Source organism: Tinamus guttatus, unplaced genomic scaffold, assembly GCF_059628265.1.
Source record: "Tinamus guttatus ecotype Peru unplaced genomic scaffold, ASM5962826v1 Tinamus_guttatus_pri_ptg000503l, whole genome shotgun sequence".
Taxonomy (NCBI): domain Eukaryota; kingdom Metazoa; phylum Chordata; class Aves; order Tinamiformes; family Tinamidae; genus Tinamus; species Tinamus guttatus.
The window spans coordinates 6613873-6634322 of record NW_028289037.1 but is presented as its reverse complement, the minus strand read 5'-3'; the positions used below and the strand labels follow the sequence as shown (position 1 = coordinate 6634322).

The 20450-nt window shown below is 36.3% G+C and overlaps 1 protein-coding gene across 1 annotated transcript in view; it reads right to left on the bottom strand.

Annotated features, from left to right (window-relative positions):
* Window positions 1–18637, bottom strand: part of LOC148592843 (histone deacetylase 9-like) — a 127578-nt gene extending 108941 nt beyond the window's left edge. Inside the window, exons 1-2 of the mRNA XM_088533511.1 lie at window positions 18269–18637; window positions 12929–12978 (exon numbers count right to left, since the gene is read on the bottom strand). The gene's annotated coding sequence lies outside the window, so the exon portion shown is untranslated. The remainder of the gene's footprint in view (window positions 1–12928; window positions 12979–18268) is intronic.
* Window positions 18638–20450: the final 1813 nt, after the last annotated feature.

Here is a 20450-nt window from a genome sequence, read left to right as displayed (position 1 = left end):
TATTCATGTTTAGAATAGAAATGAATAAGAAGATCGGATTTTGCTTGCAAAGTATAGAATAATAATAATAGTAACAACACATTGAACTTTCATTTGAGGATCTCAAAATGCTGAAAAAACACAATTAAGCATCAGCAGCTAAAGACAAGGTGATTCATAATATTCGTTTTGCAGATTGGTAACCTGAGATTTAAAGAAAAGAAGTAGCTTTCCCAAAGACACACACAAATCAATAGGTAGTTCAGGATATTACAACAAGAAAAAAGAAAGAAACCAAGTAGTAAAAAATTGTTGACATATTTAACATTAGGCAGAACTTCAGGCTCTTTCTCTGTTGCTTTAAAGCAACTGTAAATGAATTCTTACTTTTTAAAACAAACAAGGAAATAAATAAGTAGAGGTCACTGGTTAAATCAATTAAATCAAATCATAATAAAGTTTGAAAAATACTGTGCAGTGCTTCCTTTAAATAAGTTTTAACAGAGGGTTGAGAAGAACTACTTTCTTACCGTTTTTATGGCTAGCAAATTAAGGTTAGCATGAAGGAGTGGCTGATGAAAATGATTCAATGGCAGCTGCTCGGTACACCAGGGCATGAGCAGGAGCCTGCGTCCTCAAAGGGACTATGATTCATTTCCAGGAAGGCCGATTAAGTTAAAATTGTAACCACAGCTTGGGAGTACCCACCCTTCAAGACAGTTGTCTGCTCTGACACATGAGAAGGCAGTTTCTCCGACTGCCGAACGCTGTGTATTGGCAAGGATACAGCATTTATCATTTTCTGCTTTCAGCTGAGTGTGAGGAGACTGAACGAGGACAATAAGGCCAAATAATGTTCACTGCAAAATTTCCCTCTGATGACTCGAAAAACTGCTACCTCATTTTAACTAGCCTTGACATAAAATGGGCAACCAAGAGACTAAACAGCATTTCCCAAGGAATTTTCTAAAAAAGACCATCTAAACACACACAGGAAGTTCAGGATATTTTGGCTGATTGCTTGGGATAGTACCTGTATCGAATCATAAAGTCTCAAAGCAAGGGTAGGCAATTCAAGCTTCATATCTGAGCATACAGTAATTATAATATAGGAAAACTAACATAGAGATATGAGTAAGTACCATGGCAGGAAACAGTATTATAAATCTAGATGTCAGATCTATTCCATGTTCATGCAAATATCAAACTGAATTTCTGAGGAACATCTCCTTTAAAACAACCCAGTGAAACTTTGATCTTTCAGTCAAAGGTCTCACCATCCCAATCATTTCACTCCATTTTGTAACTGTACTGCTATGTTAGTGCTATGTCTTGCCTTGCCTTAAATCTTTCAGGTACTTCAACAGAGATTTTCTTTTTGATGTCACTCAGCATTTACCTAGCAACTTGCTGTTGAAATACAGTGATATCAATAGCAAGCCCATTAAAATTACAGCTATGAGCTAGTCCAGCTGTCATGCTATATGTGAAATACAGCTGTGCAAAATTCTACTAGATATGCCTGCATATTCATAGGAGATGAAATGATTGGAACTTATATGAGTAAAGGGAATAAGATTAGACTCTTTGTGGTTTCTAGTTCTACTTCACATATATATCAGGTATATCTCACAATATTTTTAGATGCTAAGTATGCATGAACTCGTGACAAATGCGATACATTCTGAATCACAGCCTACGAAAAACTCACATGGAATGTAGTAAAAAGGTACTTTTTCCTCTAAGTGATTTGCAGTATTTAAATAAAATTCTCCATTAGGATTTTTCTGAAACTTGCAAATAAATTTACAGAAAATATAACATTTCTAACACATGCTAATATTCTGATACAGAATTGCAGCTTCGCCTTTTATTTTCTTTCCTTCCTTCCTTCCTTCCTTCCTTCCTTCCTTCCTTCCTTCCTTCCTTCCTTCCTTCCTTCCTTCCTTCCTTCCTTCCTTCCTTCCTTCCTTCCTTCCTTCCTTCCTTCCTTCCTTCCTTCCTTCCTTTCTCTCTTTCTTTCTTTCTTTCTTTCTTTCTTTCTTTCTTTCTTTCTTTCTTTCTTTCTTTCTTTCTTTCTTTCTTTCTTTCTTTCTTTCTTTCTTTCTTTCTTTTTCTTTCTTCTCTTCCTTTCTTTCCATTTCTTTCCCTTTCTTTCTTTCTTTCTTTTTATTCCTTTCTTTTTATTCCTTTCTTTCTTCCTTTCTTTCTTTCTTCCTTTTTTTCTTTTTTTCCCTTGCTTAATTTCAAATATCCTTAAAGTAGGATTCCTTTTAAGAGCTGACAGGGCAGAAAAATGTTCTGAATGTCTAACCAAAATGAAAAAGAATCATTTTTAAAGCATCAAAATGTCAGCTTCAAATTATAAGCACACTACATATTTTGTTATTGAAAATTCTATCACTCCAGCAGCTCTTCAAAGAACAAGGATTGTGCATGATAGCTACAAGAAACCAGCCAGAAAACACAAGCCCTATCTGAACACTAAACTTTTTAACGCACATATGGATTTACTTCACTCCGAGTTTCCTGAATGAGCACTGTAGGTTGTAGGTTTTTTTCAAGCACATCTAGTATAGCTCAATCATTGGCATGTGCAGCAAAGCTAATACTCTGTAAAGCTACAGATGATAGAAATTAAGCTACCTGTCCCTGAAGTGGATGTGGAGGCATTAAAGAGGAAAGGAATGACTTAAGTGAACAGAAATGTAGGTAACTTCTGCTGACCGAATGCAAGTGATGTTTCAAGTGGTGTGTGCAGAGATTCCCTGCCTTACCCTATGAAAAGAATGTGATATCAATGCTTTCTGTGAGAATTAGTTATGTGATAATTTAAGCTTCGCACTAAAAACTTTAAACACAGCAGCAACAAGCTAACAAACAAGTTTCACAGCAGAGATATTTGGGCAGATAGAGAGCATGCACTGTACCACCTCATAACTGGAATGCTGCATATGAAGCCAGATTGGCTATTAAGCCTGAAAGTTACCAAGCCTATCCCTTGTTCTTGTTGGAGTGTCTGTTTGTGAAGGTGGAGTAGAAGGATACAGAGGTACATCTGAGAGAGATAGGGTTGTTTATGCAAGGGCCATTCAGAAATCACCATCGCTACTGAAACTGGAAATGTTACTTAAATTTATCTAGAATGTATCTGGGATGCAAAAAAATGTGGCATGAACAACAATTCTAAATCGTTTTTAAAGTTTGTTGGTTTTTTTTTATAACTGCCTTTTCTTTTATATATCCCTTCTGTTAGAGAACCCCCTCATGCCTTATTCCATTTTAGTCTCCCCTTCTCTGGAAACCTTCTGGGATTTGCCTTTTTGTCACTGACCACAACCCTGTCAACCAAATACTCTGCTCACAAGCTGGTGCACCTATCCATTTTTCACACCCTGCATGCTGTATTCATCTGTGTGAGTTATTTCTCATCTTTAAATATTTTTTTTTATAAATTCTGAAGCTTACTTACATACTGATAACTAGACCACAACATAAAAGAAGACCAAAAACATTGCTTTAGGTTATATTCTGACAAAGCATCCTAAAGCCTCTTTATCACAGACACATGCTCTTTGAATTTAACACAGGTGCAGCTTTTGCAGTGGACTCCCAACTCCATTCAGTGACCATTCCTAAAAGGAATTAAAAACATACCAATCTCTCAACCCATTCCTGATTCACTGCACAACTGTTGCCATCTTGAAAATTAAAACTCCAAGAGTTATCACTTGGAACTACCAGAGATTCTGGAGAGTGGGAAAATGCAATTTGTTATCTACTTGTGCATGAAAATAGAGATCAGTTGACAGTCTTTGATGGCAGTAATTGTATGCTATGTGTCCAATATCTTAGATAAGAAACAAAAAAGTAGCAATTCCTCATAGTATTTCAAAAGGGAATTTTTCACCTCTCTCTTCATTGAGTAGACATTAGGCACAGCTATTCTTAGATGGAATTAAATCCAGTATGCATTTCAGATAGATACATTTCAATAAAAAATTTCAAAAAAATACCCTGTACTACGTAAAATAAGGTAAAAAGTACTGCTACATAAAAATAAACTCCTTAGATATAAATAATTGTAAAACTGTGAAGTAAATAAAATCTAGTAAACCAGAAAGAATACAGTCAACTGCAGCAAAGAGATTAAGCAGTATGTAAGAAAGAATATAGAAGAACACAGACCTCTTCTGTGATACTGCAATTTAATAGAATTTGCATATTGCAGGGTAAATTCCTCTGCCTTAGCTTTAAAAAAAAAAAAAAAAAGTTGGAGTCTCACACTCTTCTCCTTATGCCAGAGCAAACATGTTTCCATCACCGGAGCTTTTAGTTCCCTGGCAAGAAGATAGAAATTGAGTGTTTTCTTAAAGTGTTGCAACCTCTGAAAATTGTGTGGGGCATTTTGCTATCACTTCCAGCAAGGAGTCTGCCATTCCTGGAAGTGGCTGGTGCCAGCAAATACTAGTGCAGAGGTCTGGAACAGCAAGTGTGCACCCACGAGCTCTGCAGTGTCCCAGGTGCCACACTCACAGCTCTCCCGTCCCGCTCCCGCAGATTTACTGGCGCTCATTCATCACATCCACATTTTCCACTAAGAATCAAAAGATCCTCCCCGCGCTTCTCGGCTTCTGTTTCATCTCACCATGACTAAAGAAGCTAAGGTGTGCGCATCATACCCACGACGCGCTCTCTAATGAATGGCCTGTCATCCACATCTCTCAGTAAGGAACAAAGGGGGAAAAGTATGCACGGCTGACGACTTGTCCATAAATCCCACATACAGGAAGCGTGAAAGTGGACTACTTCAGGAAAAATATGTACATTGAGCTTCCTGAATTTCTACTCTAATTTTCCAGCTGTATCGGAGACTTGTTTTGCCAAAAGACTTTTCAACTAGTTTAATCTAAAATGCTTGCCACATGGAGTACCCAAATATCGACTTAACTTTGCAGTGTGATTTTCAAATAAATTGTGAAGGTGATGCTATCTTTAGATCCCAGTGGGATGAATAGTTCAAAAGTTCTTCACAAATCATTTCTTGAGTAAGAAACGTGGAATTCACTTGGGCTACACTGGCTTCTCTGTTGTTTTTGTATAATTCCAGTAAATGAATCTATCAGCAACAATATTCATGGAAATACAAGTTTTTAAAAGAACTTCAGAGGATATTAATTCTGACCCCAAAAGCCTTTCTTTGTGCAAAAAGGAATGTGGATAGTGCATTAACCTACAGTATATAGAATATTTAACAGTTTTCTAGTTTTAACTGCCAATAGTGGACGAGCTTTTAAAGCAGTTAAAAATCAAAGTTAACCTTCAGAAAATATCCATCAAAAACTTTCCAAGCAGAAATGAATCCTTGAAATTCTGGGGTGGTTATGGATTGTGGTGGTTATCCAATGAAAATAAATGCAGCACTCCTATTTCATGTAAAGAGAATTCTTTGCACTTAAAGATTTGTAAAAATCAAGTAAATATGTGATTTTTCTATTTAAAAAACCCAGCCTTGTATTCTAAATATGAATCAGAAAGGAATCAGGGTAAGTCAAGCTAACGTCTGAAAAAATAATACTGTCAGGAGAAACATTTTGATTGAGTAAATGTACTCTCCTAAACAAACCTTTATGACAAGCATTCAGTATCTCTGGATCTCATAGAGCATAAATATATTAGACATCCCCCAAAAAACTCAAAACCTTAGTGAAATAGTGATGTGTTGATCATTGGTAGGGGGGAATGGAGGGAGGATAGCATGGATTAGATGTGGATTAGAACTTGTTTTTAGAAAAAACTCATAAATAAAACACTTAGGCCCAGATTCAAGTCTCAGATATGTGGCATATATCACCAGACGCTTGTAAAAATGTTACTGCACTTGCAGGCCTGGCCCTGAGTACTCTATTAATTTCACTTGACATTTGTTTTAGTTTTTAATGTATTAGTGTGTGAAAATGCTTGTGCGATTGCCTTCTCATGTTTGATCAGGCAGTTTCCAGGAGTTCGTGGGCAAATGGGTAGAACAATGTGTATTTAGCCATAAGGTGTTGAATCCCTGAAAATACAACTTTTATGTGCAGAATTCAAGCTTTCTTTGTAAAAAACATTTGGCCACTTGCCACTGAACACTTTTTTTCCCAATGCATAGCATTTAAGCTTTCTTCGTGGATGTAGATAATGTTCTTTCTGCCAGAGGCCACCGCAGAGCTATGCTAGAACCTGATGTTTATTCCAGTAAACCATACATGAACAGTACTGCGCATCTTCAGAGAGATTTTCTACCCATATTGGTTGCTAAATTCTATTAATAAGCATATAATGTGTTATTTAAAGTGTGAAGCAAATGTGAATTCTGATTTATTTACAGAATTCAAATTAGATATTATCCCACCATTTATTTTTTTACATGAATACTGGCTTTAGGCAGCTCAGTGTTTGTGGGGGAACACCCAAAGTTATATAAGATCCTTAAAGAACGAACTTTATGGTAGTTCATTAACTTCACAATAATTTTCTGTGCTCTATGTGAGTATCTTTAATGACACTGAATCTAGTCTTGTACCAAGGGCAAAAAAGACTCTTAAAAATCGGGAAAGATTATCTTTGCACATGAGCTTTCAGATTACCAACCCTTTAGCTCTCTCTCCTCCTCTGCTTTATCTTAAAGCAGCCTGGGACATTTCTAAAGTAGACCTGCCTGCAGCAATGCCAAAAACCCTCTCTCCTTTAGTTGAACAATTTTGGTCTTCATACTCTAAATGTTAGGCTATGTGGTAGTCGACGCAGAGCCACCTCAATGCAATGAAAGGAGAATAGTGCGAAGTGTCTGCCCTGAAGGTTTTTTCCTTTTTCTGGGACCGCTCTACTTATAAATTAAATGCAGTACCTCCTTCCCTCTTCGCTAGAGCAGACACGGTTGCGCATCCTAGACCCTCTGTGGAGTGACTCTTGCTCTAGGGGTGCTCTTGCCTCCTCTTTGCTAGATAGACAAGTAAGGGTGGCCAGGTTCTTTCTTTTTTCGGTGTTTCAGAGATTTGTATAAAATTAGGTATATGGAGTCAGAAAACCGAATCTTCGAATCATGCCTTCCTATTGTTCTGAATTGAAAAAAGGTAAATACAGTTTTTCTCTCATCCCCATATTCCTTCTGCAGGTTGCCTTCTCAGTCAGTCATCTAGAAAGACTGCCGTTCTCTGTGTGTAAAGACCCGGAGTAAAGCATCATATTCACTGGTCCAGTCACAGGAAACATAGCCCAGTGAATTGCCAGAACTAGGAAGATACACCAGCTGAAAACTTCAACAGGTTGAAAAAGACACTTGTACTTTGCAAGTACTTTGAATTAACAGGTTTATATACTATCAACAAGGTACATTAATAATTATTATATGATGGAAGATATCCTATTGGGTTGCTGAGATTTTAGGGATAATTGCTTGCCCCAAACAAAGAGACAGACATATCTTTGGTTGATCTTATAAAAGAGCTTTACCTGTTTGGGTATAGTCTAAAGGGGAAGGACACAAGTTAACTGTAGCACCTCCTCAAGGTGATGCTTAATCTGAGTGCCCAAATCATAAGCAGTCTGATTTCTTAACGTCCAGAGTTCAACGTTGATTCTGTAGCCCCCTAAAAAGTCTGGGGGTTAAATCTCCTACCAGGAAACAACCTCCTCACAAATATTTTAATTCTTACAAAAGACTGGGTACTGTTAACTTTTATACAAAATAAGAGGAGCACACTGGAGTCCTAACATGTAAATGGTGACAGTGCTTCCTGCCCATAGAATCAAGGGGAAAGATCAAGAAAGGAATAAGAAGTAGCCCAAAACAACATATTGCCAGGATCAATATTTTAAAGTCATGCACTAATTATCATTCATCTTGATTTTCTTCTTGTGCATCCAAGGCAAAAAGTAGTACTGGTCAGCTGCCACAGCAAGGAATGCCAAGGAGAAAATCAAGAGTAATATGTGTGCACATGTACATACACTTGTATTTAAATATGCAACTATGCATAAGTCTTTAACGCCTTTGATTTAACATTCAGAGAATTTAGAAGGATGCTCTGAGTATTTTGAAGGATTTGTAAAAGTATAGCAACATTTTATAGCTTTATTTTTATACATAAATATATACATAGTTACAGGCCCAAATTCTCTTCCAGTATGAAAGATCTAAGCTATAATAAAGTTAATGAAACAACATAGTTTATCTCAGAAGAAAATATGATCCCAATTTACTGCCACAAAAGCAAAATTAGAGGGAATATAATGCACTTTCCATAAATGTAGCCTTAGCCTGCAAACAGCTCAATATTTAGCCCATGAACCATGCTGTTCAGCTCACTAAACATTTATTCTGTTTCATCTGTTTCAATCTTATTTCTTTCAGGGTGGTGTTCTCTTCCCCAGCTCCTTCCCTGGCAATATAAAGATCTGACTTTGCACAGTGCAGGTTTGGGGCAGCATCTTTTTTTTGGGGGGGGGGCGGAATTGGATAACTGCCCAATTTCATATGATAAAAGTGAAATTCTCTTCTGTCTGCAGGGCAATCCCCAGGGAACAACGTATGAAACCCAAACTTAAATAAAATCATATCCTGTTTGCAAACATCATATTCCCTTTGCTTCTCAGTAATCTGGACCCATAAACCCCAGCACAGCTTGAGAGCCCATTCCTCATCTAAACAAATGCCATAAGCCCCTTTATACTTTTACAACCATGTCAGAAAATAATATTGACTGCCAATAGTGATGTGATTGGAGTTGCCTCCTCTGAGCCATAAAAGAAGCAGTCTGTTATCAATTTCTCTAAATGCATCAAGGGAATTATGGGTCGGTTCAGTTCCAAGTTATAAATGACAATTCAAAAGCCGCAGAAGTGTTTGAAGCTGGGAGCCGATGATGACATTATCATAAAAGCCTGCTCTTCTTTGCTTTTGTGGGTTTTTTTTTTTTGCCTATCAACTAGACAAAAAAATATGGCTGAGAAATGACTTCAAGATTTCTTCACACAGCAGCAGGTCAAACAGGCAGGAAAACAATCACTATTTTTAGTGACAGGCTGAGGCAGGGAGATGAAACTTACTCCCATTAAAAGTAAATTTCTGCTTCTTTTATTGTCATTTTCTTAGCACAGCTGAATAGGGAGGGGATAGGTGCATGCATTGATCATATATAATCAGCATTTCCCTAATGGCTGTATACTGATGAAGAAACATGGAATTGTCTGATCATTCACAGAACCCAAAAGTAATTTGTGATTATTCTCCCCATTTGGCTATTTTACCTGCAACCTACCCATCTTTCCTGGAAAACTCTCCACATTCCAAACCTCTGACCAGCTGCAAGGAACCATCTCTTGTTATTAAAAACACTGGCCTTTGAGCTGTTTGTCCTTCTCCAGCACAATGAACTCCACCCCCCAGTATTTAGGTCTGCTTAAGAATAGCTAGTCCTGGAAACATATCAAACTTGAAAAAAAGAATAAAAAGCATTATTGCAAAAGGGAGGTCCCATACTTCAGGGGCTATTAGACTGCTGACCTTGGAGAGTCCTGTGATAATAAGCCATCACTGAAAGAAGGCCTCTTACGGGCAAATTTACGAGGTTCGATTTAGTCAACATTTCTTTCTCCCTCTGTGACACCTGCGCAATTTGGCTGTCGGTATGAGACAGCTTCATTTTCATAGATGGAGAGATAAATTTACTGCTTGTATACTTTCTTATAAAACTGTGTAGTTTACTCTCTGGTTTTCTTCTGAAAGCCCTGAATATACTAAGTCAAATCCACCAATGGCCCTGACAGAAGCAGTCACTTTCACTATGTGGAAGCAAACTCATATGGACGAAAAATGTTTACAGAATAAGTAAACAGTAGCTTTGCATGCAATTTGTACCGAAGGGAAAGCTTTAGAGCCGTGATGAAACAGGATCAGGGAATATGGGAGTTTTGCTATTTACACCATCTTTCAGTTACTTTGCAAAATTCTCGAAATAACTTTCTTTTACTATAACCATAGACAGTATTTGAAGAAGAGGAACTCTGATCTTGGCTGTGGTTTCTTGGCAGTTTGAACAAAATGAACATTATTGAATTCAGAGTTATGGAGGTTGGTTTGACCTTTACATTTCTGGGGAGAAATTCAAGCCATCCTAAGATCAGACTAGCATCAGGTATTCACTGCCTATGGAGCCCTAGTTCTAGCCCTTGTTCCAAGAGTTGTTTGTGTTTTGCCCAGTGATTCTTTCATATGAAATATATAAGCTGTCTCTGGAGCAGTGCCTGAGAGCAAGAACTTCACACTACCTGTAAGTGTCAGTAGATCATGGACCTAGGTGAAAGGCCTTTACACCCTTATTCTGCTCTGCTTTGTTCTATTCTGCTCTTTTCTTATGGGTCCAGGAGTCCTGAACTGTGGACAGCTTCAGCTGACCATGTGGGGGTCCTCAACCAAAACCAGTGTGGGGTCTCCTCCATGGTTACAACAGCCTCCCCGCTTGCCAAGAGAAGGCAGATCTGCTATTAATATAAATCCAGCATGGTAGAGGAGAAAAATATGCCTAGGTTTCCCATCTCCTGTGTGCATAGTCTAACCACTAATCTATTTCATAATAGAAGGGCTGTATAATGACGGCCCATATGGTTAGAAAGCAATAGCTTCAAAGAGCTCTAAAAACCATTCTTCAAGAGACAGTCATAAATGGAAGAATTACTTTTTAAATAATGCTCTTTCTCACTGTATTTTTTTTAGCAAACAAGCAAGTGAGCAATCAAGTGATGAAAAGAAATAAAAGAGAAGAAAATGAAAATTCAGACTCTTCTGTACACCTTTACAGAGTCTTTCCATGACCTAAACCATGATCTTAGAGCTTTACGTTGCTTACTGTTTAATATCCTCCTTTATATCTAAAACTACTAGGTAGAGATGCTTCTTTCTTGCCACTATCCTTTTCAAAAATACATAGAGGAATTATTTTCCCCACAGGGTGAAGTGAGTCCTTTTTCCAGAGTGCATCTTAATTAATAGACAACAAAATATCACTAAAAGGGTTCTTAATCTGATTATCTACCTTGAAAAGGGTCATAACCTATTCCTTCAAAAAAATCTCATAGCCAGGCTGACAATAATAATATGTACAAAAACAAACCAAACAGAAAAAAAAAGGGGGATCAATTTCTACAACATGGTCTTTAATCCAATTTCCATGATTGTAAATCAGAAATAAAGGAAACAGACACACACACAAAGACAAATTTAAGTGTTTTAAAAAATGAAGTTACACTGAGCATGTCTGCCTTGCCTGTATTTTAAAATGGACAACATACTTTTCTTTCATTATAAAAAGAAAAACTGAATTTCAAGATTCAGTTTTTAAGATCCAAGATTTTTACAATATAACTCACGAATGCCTCAATAACCTATTTCATAGAAAAAAAATCTTTCATATTTTTGGCTTTCAAAGAACACCACAAACATTTTTGAATTTCAAAGCCTGTAAAATATCTTGTTCAATTTTCTCTAAATTTCCTAATAGCTCCAATAACAGTGGAAAAACTGTCTTAATGACAACTATTTTCACTTTTTTAATATTCATAAAAGTGTATGCACATGTGTGTGTGTACATAGACGTGTGCAATGTTAGGTAATCCATATAAATAAATGATCCCCATGTTTCAATGATAGCAAATTGTTAATTACTGAGTTCAACACTTTTGGCAGAATCCTTAGAAAGCATAAATCCACATAACCGGACCTGGAATGATTATGATTTCTTGATCCTTTGTTCCTTAATTCATATTTCAAAAACTCCTCAAAAATATAGTGAAGACTAAAAAGGAAAATATATTTTTGCTAAATTCTTAATACTCATTTTGTCACTTTAAGGCTTCATGATGCCATCTCATAATAAAAAACAACAACAACAGAAACATTACTGTAGTGGGAATTCATCCTTTATGAAGGATAAAGTAAAATAAAACAAGTTGATCAGCTACAGTGCAGAGAAGCAAAACACTGCAAGATTGCATTGGAAGTTGACCTATAGCTCCAATTGCACTCCCGAGACTGTGGTTTTATTTCTGCATTCTAAGAAATAGTGAACGGAAACTAAAACTATATTTACATCATCCAGCCAGACCATCAACAGCCAGTAATACCAGCATTTCACTTTGATATTGCTGACATCAATAAGTAATGGATCCAGCTGGATGAAAAAGCATAGAATGCCTCTCTGTGAAAAAAAAAAGTAGATGGAAAAATATCTTCCCATATTATCTTTAGTGGAATTTAACATGAGCAAGAAACAAGCTTCAATAGAAATTCTCCATTTTTATTTTTTTCGATAATTTACGGTGATTCTTTTCCTAGTTTTATAAGAGATCTGCACCTGCAAATACATGTTCATGGAGCCATAATGCATACTTGCAAATTTGTATTTCAGAATGAATCAGAGTCAAAATAGGACATACGAATATTTAGTTATTGAGTTAATTTATCAGCATCTAGAAAGTTCCAGCAGCTATAAGCAGTTCTGATCATGCTAAATATGTCGGTAATTTTTTTCTCCTCTGAGAAATGCAAAGATATATTTCCTTTTAAACGGTCCAGAAGACAGTTTCTTCAAAGCTCATTCTCCTATAAGCAATCAGACCAGGCTTTTTTTTTCTCAAAAATAAAGAACTTATGCAAAATAACACCAGACATCTAAGAAAATTACACATTACCACAGTAAAATATTTTCCTATCTAACTGTTCCATGAGTTTATGCCAATGTATTGTTTTCTATGTCTTTAAAAACACGGCATGATAATGGTTCAGGTTTCATCTCTACACTTATTATTAACTTCTGAAGACTTTAAATTGATCGTGCAACAAAGCTAAAGAGACCATGAATTACATTTGTTGTATGCTGTCCCTCTTGCGAAGAAAACAGCATCTACTTACCCCAAGTCCCCCACAAGGCAACAAGGAAAAGAGTTTTTGAGACACGTTTCCTATATATTAAAGAAAGAAGAAACAATAAGCATTGCTTATCAAAAACTGGAACAGTAGTTGCAGTAATTCTACAGAATTACAGTAATTCTAATTTCCAAATTTTTATATTATACAATCACAGTGCCATATAATAGAATAAAAATGTTAATAGCACTTAGAAAGTAAATCAGTGAAGAGACATTGATATTACTTTTTTCAACAACAGCCAAATTATAAGCATATAGTCACAAAAGAGCATCCTAACCAAAAAGGCAAGCAGTTGGACTAAGCTAGTCATCCCAGCTTATTCTGCAGTTAGCGAGGAGAGGTAGGCACCTCTGCACAGCCTATATGACTGATGGAATGAATTATGTTTGAGAAGTGCCTGTTTCTTTTCGCTGACAACAGAGGGAGCCTCATTAAGCTTACACGGAATTGAAGAGTATTTTTTTTTTAATTTGACCTATACAAAAAGCTAGCTGTGCTCTAGGTGCCTAGCTCATTCAGCTCCTTTGAAAATTTCAGCCTTTACCTCCCTATTTGTACACTTACACTCAATACTTACACTCCATCAATACATCAATACCTTCTAAGCTTAAAATAAAATGCTATTTATTTCAGTATTGCCCAGTAAATATATTCCTCTAAAAGAAACAAACAAAAATAAATAAATAAAGCCTAGCTTCTTGCTTATCCTGATTTAGACATTAGACAATATGATGGTTTTTATCTTAATATTTATCCTCCCTTTTTATTCATCCATATCTTCTTTTTTAAAAAACACTAAACTCACTGTTTGTCTTGTTAAGGGCACTATTAAAGCCGAATAAGGATCTGAGGATCTGATGCGGTCGCTATTCAAGTGTGTAATTTGATCCTAAGGCAGCTGTGGAAGAGAACATAACGCGTTTCCCTGCCGTATCACAGAGCTAGCTCTGCAGCTCTGCCATATGGAGGAAATGTTAGATAGTGAATCACTCCAGTTACCTCAGAGTAACCACCCGGCCTTTGGGAAGAGGCGAACACTACAGTTAGTCATGTTCAACAGGTGCCAATGAAATGAATAAGACAATTCTAAGCCATCATCTTTGAAGTATGAGAGACCAGGCTGTGAGGTCTGAGAGGAAGAACGTGCTTTACACCTCAAGCAAAATCCAAGGGTCATCTTTAGCTGTCCAGAGGCAACCCAAACGAAACCTCCTGCGGAGCTACCAGAGGAAACGCAGGTGCGGCAGCTATGCCGAGCATCCTCGTACTGTGAGTCCTAATGGCATGGCACTGGGCATGCATGGAGATATGGGCCAAAAGAGCTTGTCTGGAGGCCTAGGAGCATTTTCCAGATTCCTTGCTAAGGAGATCCAGTGACCAATGCAAAGAGCAATTCTTCCCTTTTTACTGAGGTGAAGATTGAAAATTCTTGAACAAATAACTAAAAATCAGTGCTGTAGGAGTATCAGGAGAAGTCAATGGGAACATAAGATGTAATGTGAGATATAAGAAGGTGTTTTTAGAATATTGAATGACTAAACCCTTTTTTCTTAAATTCCACATAATTAGGACATCAGAAAGAATAGATGAATTGTCATTTATCTCCATGCAACTAGGCATATTTTGGATGACAAACACTAATAAAAATAAACAAACAGAAAGTTAAGAAAAAAAACAATAGATGTTAAGGCAAGGCACTAAAACCAGTCAACAGATAATACTAAAATGAGTGAAAACAAGCACAGTGAAGAAGAAATCAGGACATTTCCTTATTGCATAGTAGTCATAAAAGCAGATAACAGACTTTATAGAAGAAGAAGAACATGCAAAAATCTTGGAAAGATCAGCGGTGGAAAAGTTCCACTAAGAGAGAGTGAGACCATGATGTACCAATCTTCACAGAAAGAAAAGATCTCCAACATTCCTCACCAAAAGTGAAAAGTGATAACAAAATCAAACCTTAAAAATTCCCAAGATGATTGGAAATGATGCTCTAGAGGAAATTGGTAAATACTGGGTGACTTCCCTTCTCCACCTCAAAATACCTCCATAATAATAATAATAATAAAAGAAAAAGGATTTTGGAACATTTAAAGTAAGATAGAAGGGAAAATTAAAAATCTACTTTTCTGGCTTCTCACCAGGACAGAGCTTTCAATCAACATCAAATCCTTTGAGGAAAAAAAAAAAAAAAAAAAAAAAAGACTGTTTTTGTGAAAGATTCGCCACAACAGCTTACAGACAGAGCTAGAAAAAATACCCAAGTTTTATCTTCTAAAATGTCAACCCCACAAAGGCAGTAGAAGTGGTTAATCAAATTTAAGTGTTATGACATGTTTCACTGAGGGGCCTACAGAAGTTCAGGAATCTACTGAGGTTATTGAGAACTGAGGACTGAGAGTCTGCTGAGCAAGAAAAGTGATGGGCAAAAAACTCTCTCAAAGGGGAAAAGAAGAAAAAAAAACAATTGAAAAGCATGTTAACTTGTGAAAAGGCACAGTTCAGCAATGTGAGCTTGAGGAACCTAATGGTTCCCCAGTATCCCTTGAGGATGAAGCCATTTCTGCTAAATGGTCTTTTTAGACTGACTTGAAATTGCAATGAAGTTGCATCCTTTAGTTCTACTTTAAAAAGTGCCTCACCATTAGAGATGTGTTGGCAGCATATGTCTCACATTCACAAATTTGTGATCATTGGAAACCTGCTTTTAGAAATACTTTTTCAATTATAGGTGGAGAGGGAAAAAGCAAACAATTTTTTAAGACCTGTTTGGAAACTGTTCTGTCCTTGAGCTTATTCAAAGAGGTTTGAAAGGTTGCATTCTGTCACATAAAACCATAATGTGACCTGACACATAGTCTCCATATTAGTTTCGTTCATGTCAAGAAAATGTAATGCAACATAACATGTTGCTTAACACACCGCAATGAAATACGATCAGTCAAAAGCTTAACTGCTCAATACTGTAAAAATGGAAGTGATCATTTGCAATAGCTGCATTTGTAGGCCCTGATTCAGGGCAAATAAATCCAAGAGTTCAAGCCAGTTTGTATTCTGAAAGCATTAAGCACTTGAGAACTAAAACTGTGTGCATAATTCTCACTGATTTCAGTACTTTACAGCAATTTTGCTTTGCAGACTTCCAGAGGGTTTCTCTTTCTTCCCCTTTTTTATTTTTTTTTTCCCTGAACATGGCCATTGAAATAAATATTAACTAATGAATAGTTAGGATAAGTGAGTAGGACATTTCTATCTTCAGTCATACTTAAACTGAAGTACCTCTTTTTCACTAGGATGGAAAGCCATTTTCTGATGGAACAACATCTGTAGAAAAGTGCACTTTCATCAAAAAAGAAATGTTTTATGAAATGCTGTTGCTATTGATAACATATTTGAACAGAAATATTTCCTTTAGATTTTTCTCCTTTGTTTCATATCATTTTGAATTTTTATACTATACCAAAATGTTAATTTTAATGTCAGTGCTGGTCAGGTTCAACACCACTGAGCTGTGGACAATGAAAGGTGGAAGAGTTACATTTCATGTTGAGAAAACATGAGACAATTAAGTTCCTTTATATAAGAGTCAGAAAGCTCAAATGATCAAAACCTCCAGCCAAAACACAGACACATGGAAAGGCATGTGCGAAGGGTGTTTCATTGACTGTTGTCTTGGTAAACGGCTGTGAGAGACAGCAGGAAAACATCCTACAAACAGAGAAGAGGGCATTAAGCCAAGGATACTCTCACATTATATGACAGGAGCGTGACCTTGATACAAACTCAGAGAATAAATGTTTTGCACTGAGTGTCGAATAAAAGAGGGAAAGAGTGTTGAATTAAAGCACCGTGAGCAAAAAAAAAAAAAGATTTTCTGAGATAAGATATACACAACTTTCTGTAGTCTTTCTAGATGGGCAGGAATGAAGCAGGAAAATCCAGGTGCATCACTTTTTGCACACCACAGCAGAAACTTCATCCCATATGCTAGTCAACCTTTGAGATCCAAAGCGAGGAATGATATTTTATATCTTTGTATGTATTCAGTAATGTAAAAATTAAAATGAAATGAATCAAAAACAATAAAACCTAAATGAAATGCTTGACTCTATCAATATGGAACATTTTGACAATGTAGATGAACCAAATCAATTAATCAAAATGCTTCCAAATTTTCATTTTGCAGGAATTGTTTTAATTACCCAATTTGTTTTGTTTTGTTTTCCTTTAAGGAGGATAATTCAAACTCCTGTCCTAAAGCACCATTCCACAAGTATTTTTAACCTTTGGTGATGTCTTGTCTAAGACAGTATACAAGGCCAGATAATACTATGATGGAGACTATTATCTAGTCTTCACTGAAACAAATCTGCCTTACTGAAAAAACTCTTAGCATCATCTTCCAAAGCAAAATTATTTCCACATTTTACCAGAAGTGTGGCAACAATTTCTTTTGATAGTGAGCACTGTTTTTGTTTCGCTTGTTTTCTTTATTACATTTAGGGAAAACTCCACGTCTTAGAATGAGTGTTATAAAAATAGCAGAGATTTCTAGTATTGCATCTAGTGTGCTGGGATATAAAAGGCAGGATTTTAGTCACAGTTTATTTCCAAAATGCAGTATTGGGTTTCCTTTCACATTCAGTATAAACGGTCTGTCAAGATCTTCTGCCTTGTCCTACAGAGCTGAATTTAACCCTTCCTAAAATACAAGCAAACAATGAACGCTGGCTATGCATAGAGATATTTCACATGACAATATTGTCAGTTTTCTGATATTCTGTATATCCATAGGTCTATTTACTATATTAGTATGTTTTCTTATTACTGAGAAGGTATCATATCCAGCATAATGGGAAAGCATTAAAATAAAGTTCACAGCAAGATTTAAGCATGACATCTGTACGTAGCATGGCTCAAATATTGACTGAAAGAAAGCAAATGAGAACAGCAAACAAGCAATTCTGACAAGCAAGTGTATCTTTAGTTCCCATTTTCAAATCAAAGAATACCAGGAAACATAAAACCAACTGTATTCCAATTTGCCATTGCCCTCTGATGGAGAACAAATTGCAGTAAAGGGTTAACATTTAGATGATTTTGAAGCAAACGTGGAGAAACTTCTATTACTGTTTTCCAGCCTGTGCATTTTGCTAATCTATATTTGGCTTCTATTGTAACGTTCTCATTCCACATAGCAATGCATTTGGAAAAAGTGAATTTTTGTCACACTGCTTGCCAAGTATTTTAAACTGACACCAGCTATGACTAATGACAGTGCTGGAATGTGCTGTTCTCAGTAGAATAGAGGCCTGTACAGACCTAGGAGTTTCCTGGGGTCCAGCTTCTGTCTGTTCAGGGGGCTGGTGCCATACAGCAGTGAATGATGTTCAGAGTGAACCAGCTGTATTTCCTCCAGACTGGCTTTTCGACCTCGAATTCGCTGAAAGAAAACAGCAGAGGCCTACAATATTCCACTGACAATATTTAGGGAAAAAAAAAAAAAGTAAAGGTCCAAAATAACATCTAGTATGATTAATAATGGGTTGAAATTGCGTCATGCAGGAATGTGACACTGATTTGTTTATTAAAGTAATGCTATATGAAAAACAAATGTGTGTGTGGTTTATCACAAATGCTTCACTTATGTCTTAGCAAAGTTAACTTAATACAAGGTTTCACATATACAAAAAAAAATCTCCCTCTATTCTACATTACATTAAGAGATAGAAACCAAAAGGTGAAATATTTTGTAAATAAGAAAGGTGGCTGGGCAGCTTCTAGTTTAAAGAACAAAAGCTTATTCACACCTGTGAACTGCAGATGTATTCTGAGTGGGTATTGATGTGTTTTGCCATATGACTTCTACAAGAGATTTATGTTGCTGGGAAGAACATGATCACAGTGAGGAGAGCCAGGGAGAGGAAGAAAATTAAAGATTTAAACACTTAAATTTTTTTTTTCTGTATTTTTTTTCTTCAAATATATGTTTGATCTCCCTGGATTTTTTTCTGCCACACATGTTGACTTATTTACTTCTTTACTTTTATGGTAAGTGTAATTTTTCTCTCTGTTTCTCCAACATTCACTTTCCACACTTAAATCAATATTAAAAAATCTTGGACATCTTTCTCTAAATCTCTTCAAATATTGTCAGCTGAGGAAGAAATGAACATAGGAAATAAAGAAGAACAGATAAAACTAACAATTTCTTATTTAGCAGATGTGTTCCTAGTATATGTTTGGAGTTACATGCTGCCATAAAAAAAATATTTTTCTGCTTCTGTTTGTATGGCACAAGCTTTGCATCTATGGCAAAATGAAGAAAAATTTTTTAAGGTTCAGGCATAATAAGCACCCCTGCCAACAAAGTTCTGATCCCAAAATCATTTTTTTCCTGTTGATAATTGGATAAGGTAGAGGGAAAACAGAGAGATTTTAAGGTCTCAGATTCTTTTTGCAGTGCTGATCGCTTGGGGCAAAGCATCTCAGGAACGAGGCTATGAGTCAGTCTGACTGTCAAGGTCTACAAATGGATAGAGGATTTATCTCACTAGATCATCCTGTCTTTACTAGCCTGATTAACCTGATACCATCCACAACTAGTTTTCCTGGAAGTTAATTTGTCATTCATATTATATCCACCACCAACTCGTATGCATCTGAAAGCAGCAACCTCTTCTCTGTGCTTTCAGAAAAAAAGCAGTATTGAACATAATTAAAGAGAATGTGCATTGAGGAATAAAATTAAAAAGCAGTTTTCTGGGTTGGTTCAGAAGAACCAGGCACAGCATTTTGAGTTAAGCAGTGGCCTTTTTTTTTTTTTTCCCTGAGTAATCAGAGTTAGTAAGAGTTAAATCTAGATGACTGGAACAAGTTCCTCCAGGGAAATGGTGGAAGCCCTATTTCTTGCAGTGCTTAAAACTAACTGGACACAGCAATGGAAAAAAAAATATTTTAGGGAATGATCCAAGAACTAAATGACTTACTTAACAAACCTTTTTTTCATCTCTAATTTCTTCAGGCCTCTCCCAGTCTCACATGAGAATTTGTAGCAGTGCACTCACATCCTTTTAACATGCAGTTACACAATCAGATTCAGCACATTATGTTACTTCATGGAGTCAGTAAGCTTTCTAATAGTTCTTCTGGGTCAGATAACATGTTTTTCTTCACAAGTGAGGTGATCGGTAACATTTATTTGTTCATCCATTATCACGAAGGACTATGTTTCTAATAAATTGTTTTAAAACATATATACCAAATTCTGCACAGAGAAACAGGGAAGGGAGCTCTTAGGACAGCTAAAACAACTGTATAAAAAAAGTAAAGAGATACTTGAAGAAGCCCACATGAAAGAACCTTGAGTAAAATACTCACTCTTCAGTCATATATTTTCTACCAGTTATATAAGAATTCTTTAAGACATGTTTAAAAGAGTTTTGCCTGGCTCTTTTCTTAAGTGCTGCTAAATGCCCTATCACTTTAACTATAAAAGGACTCA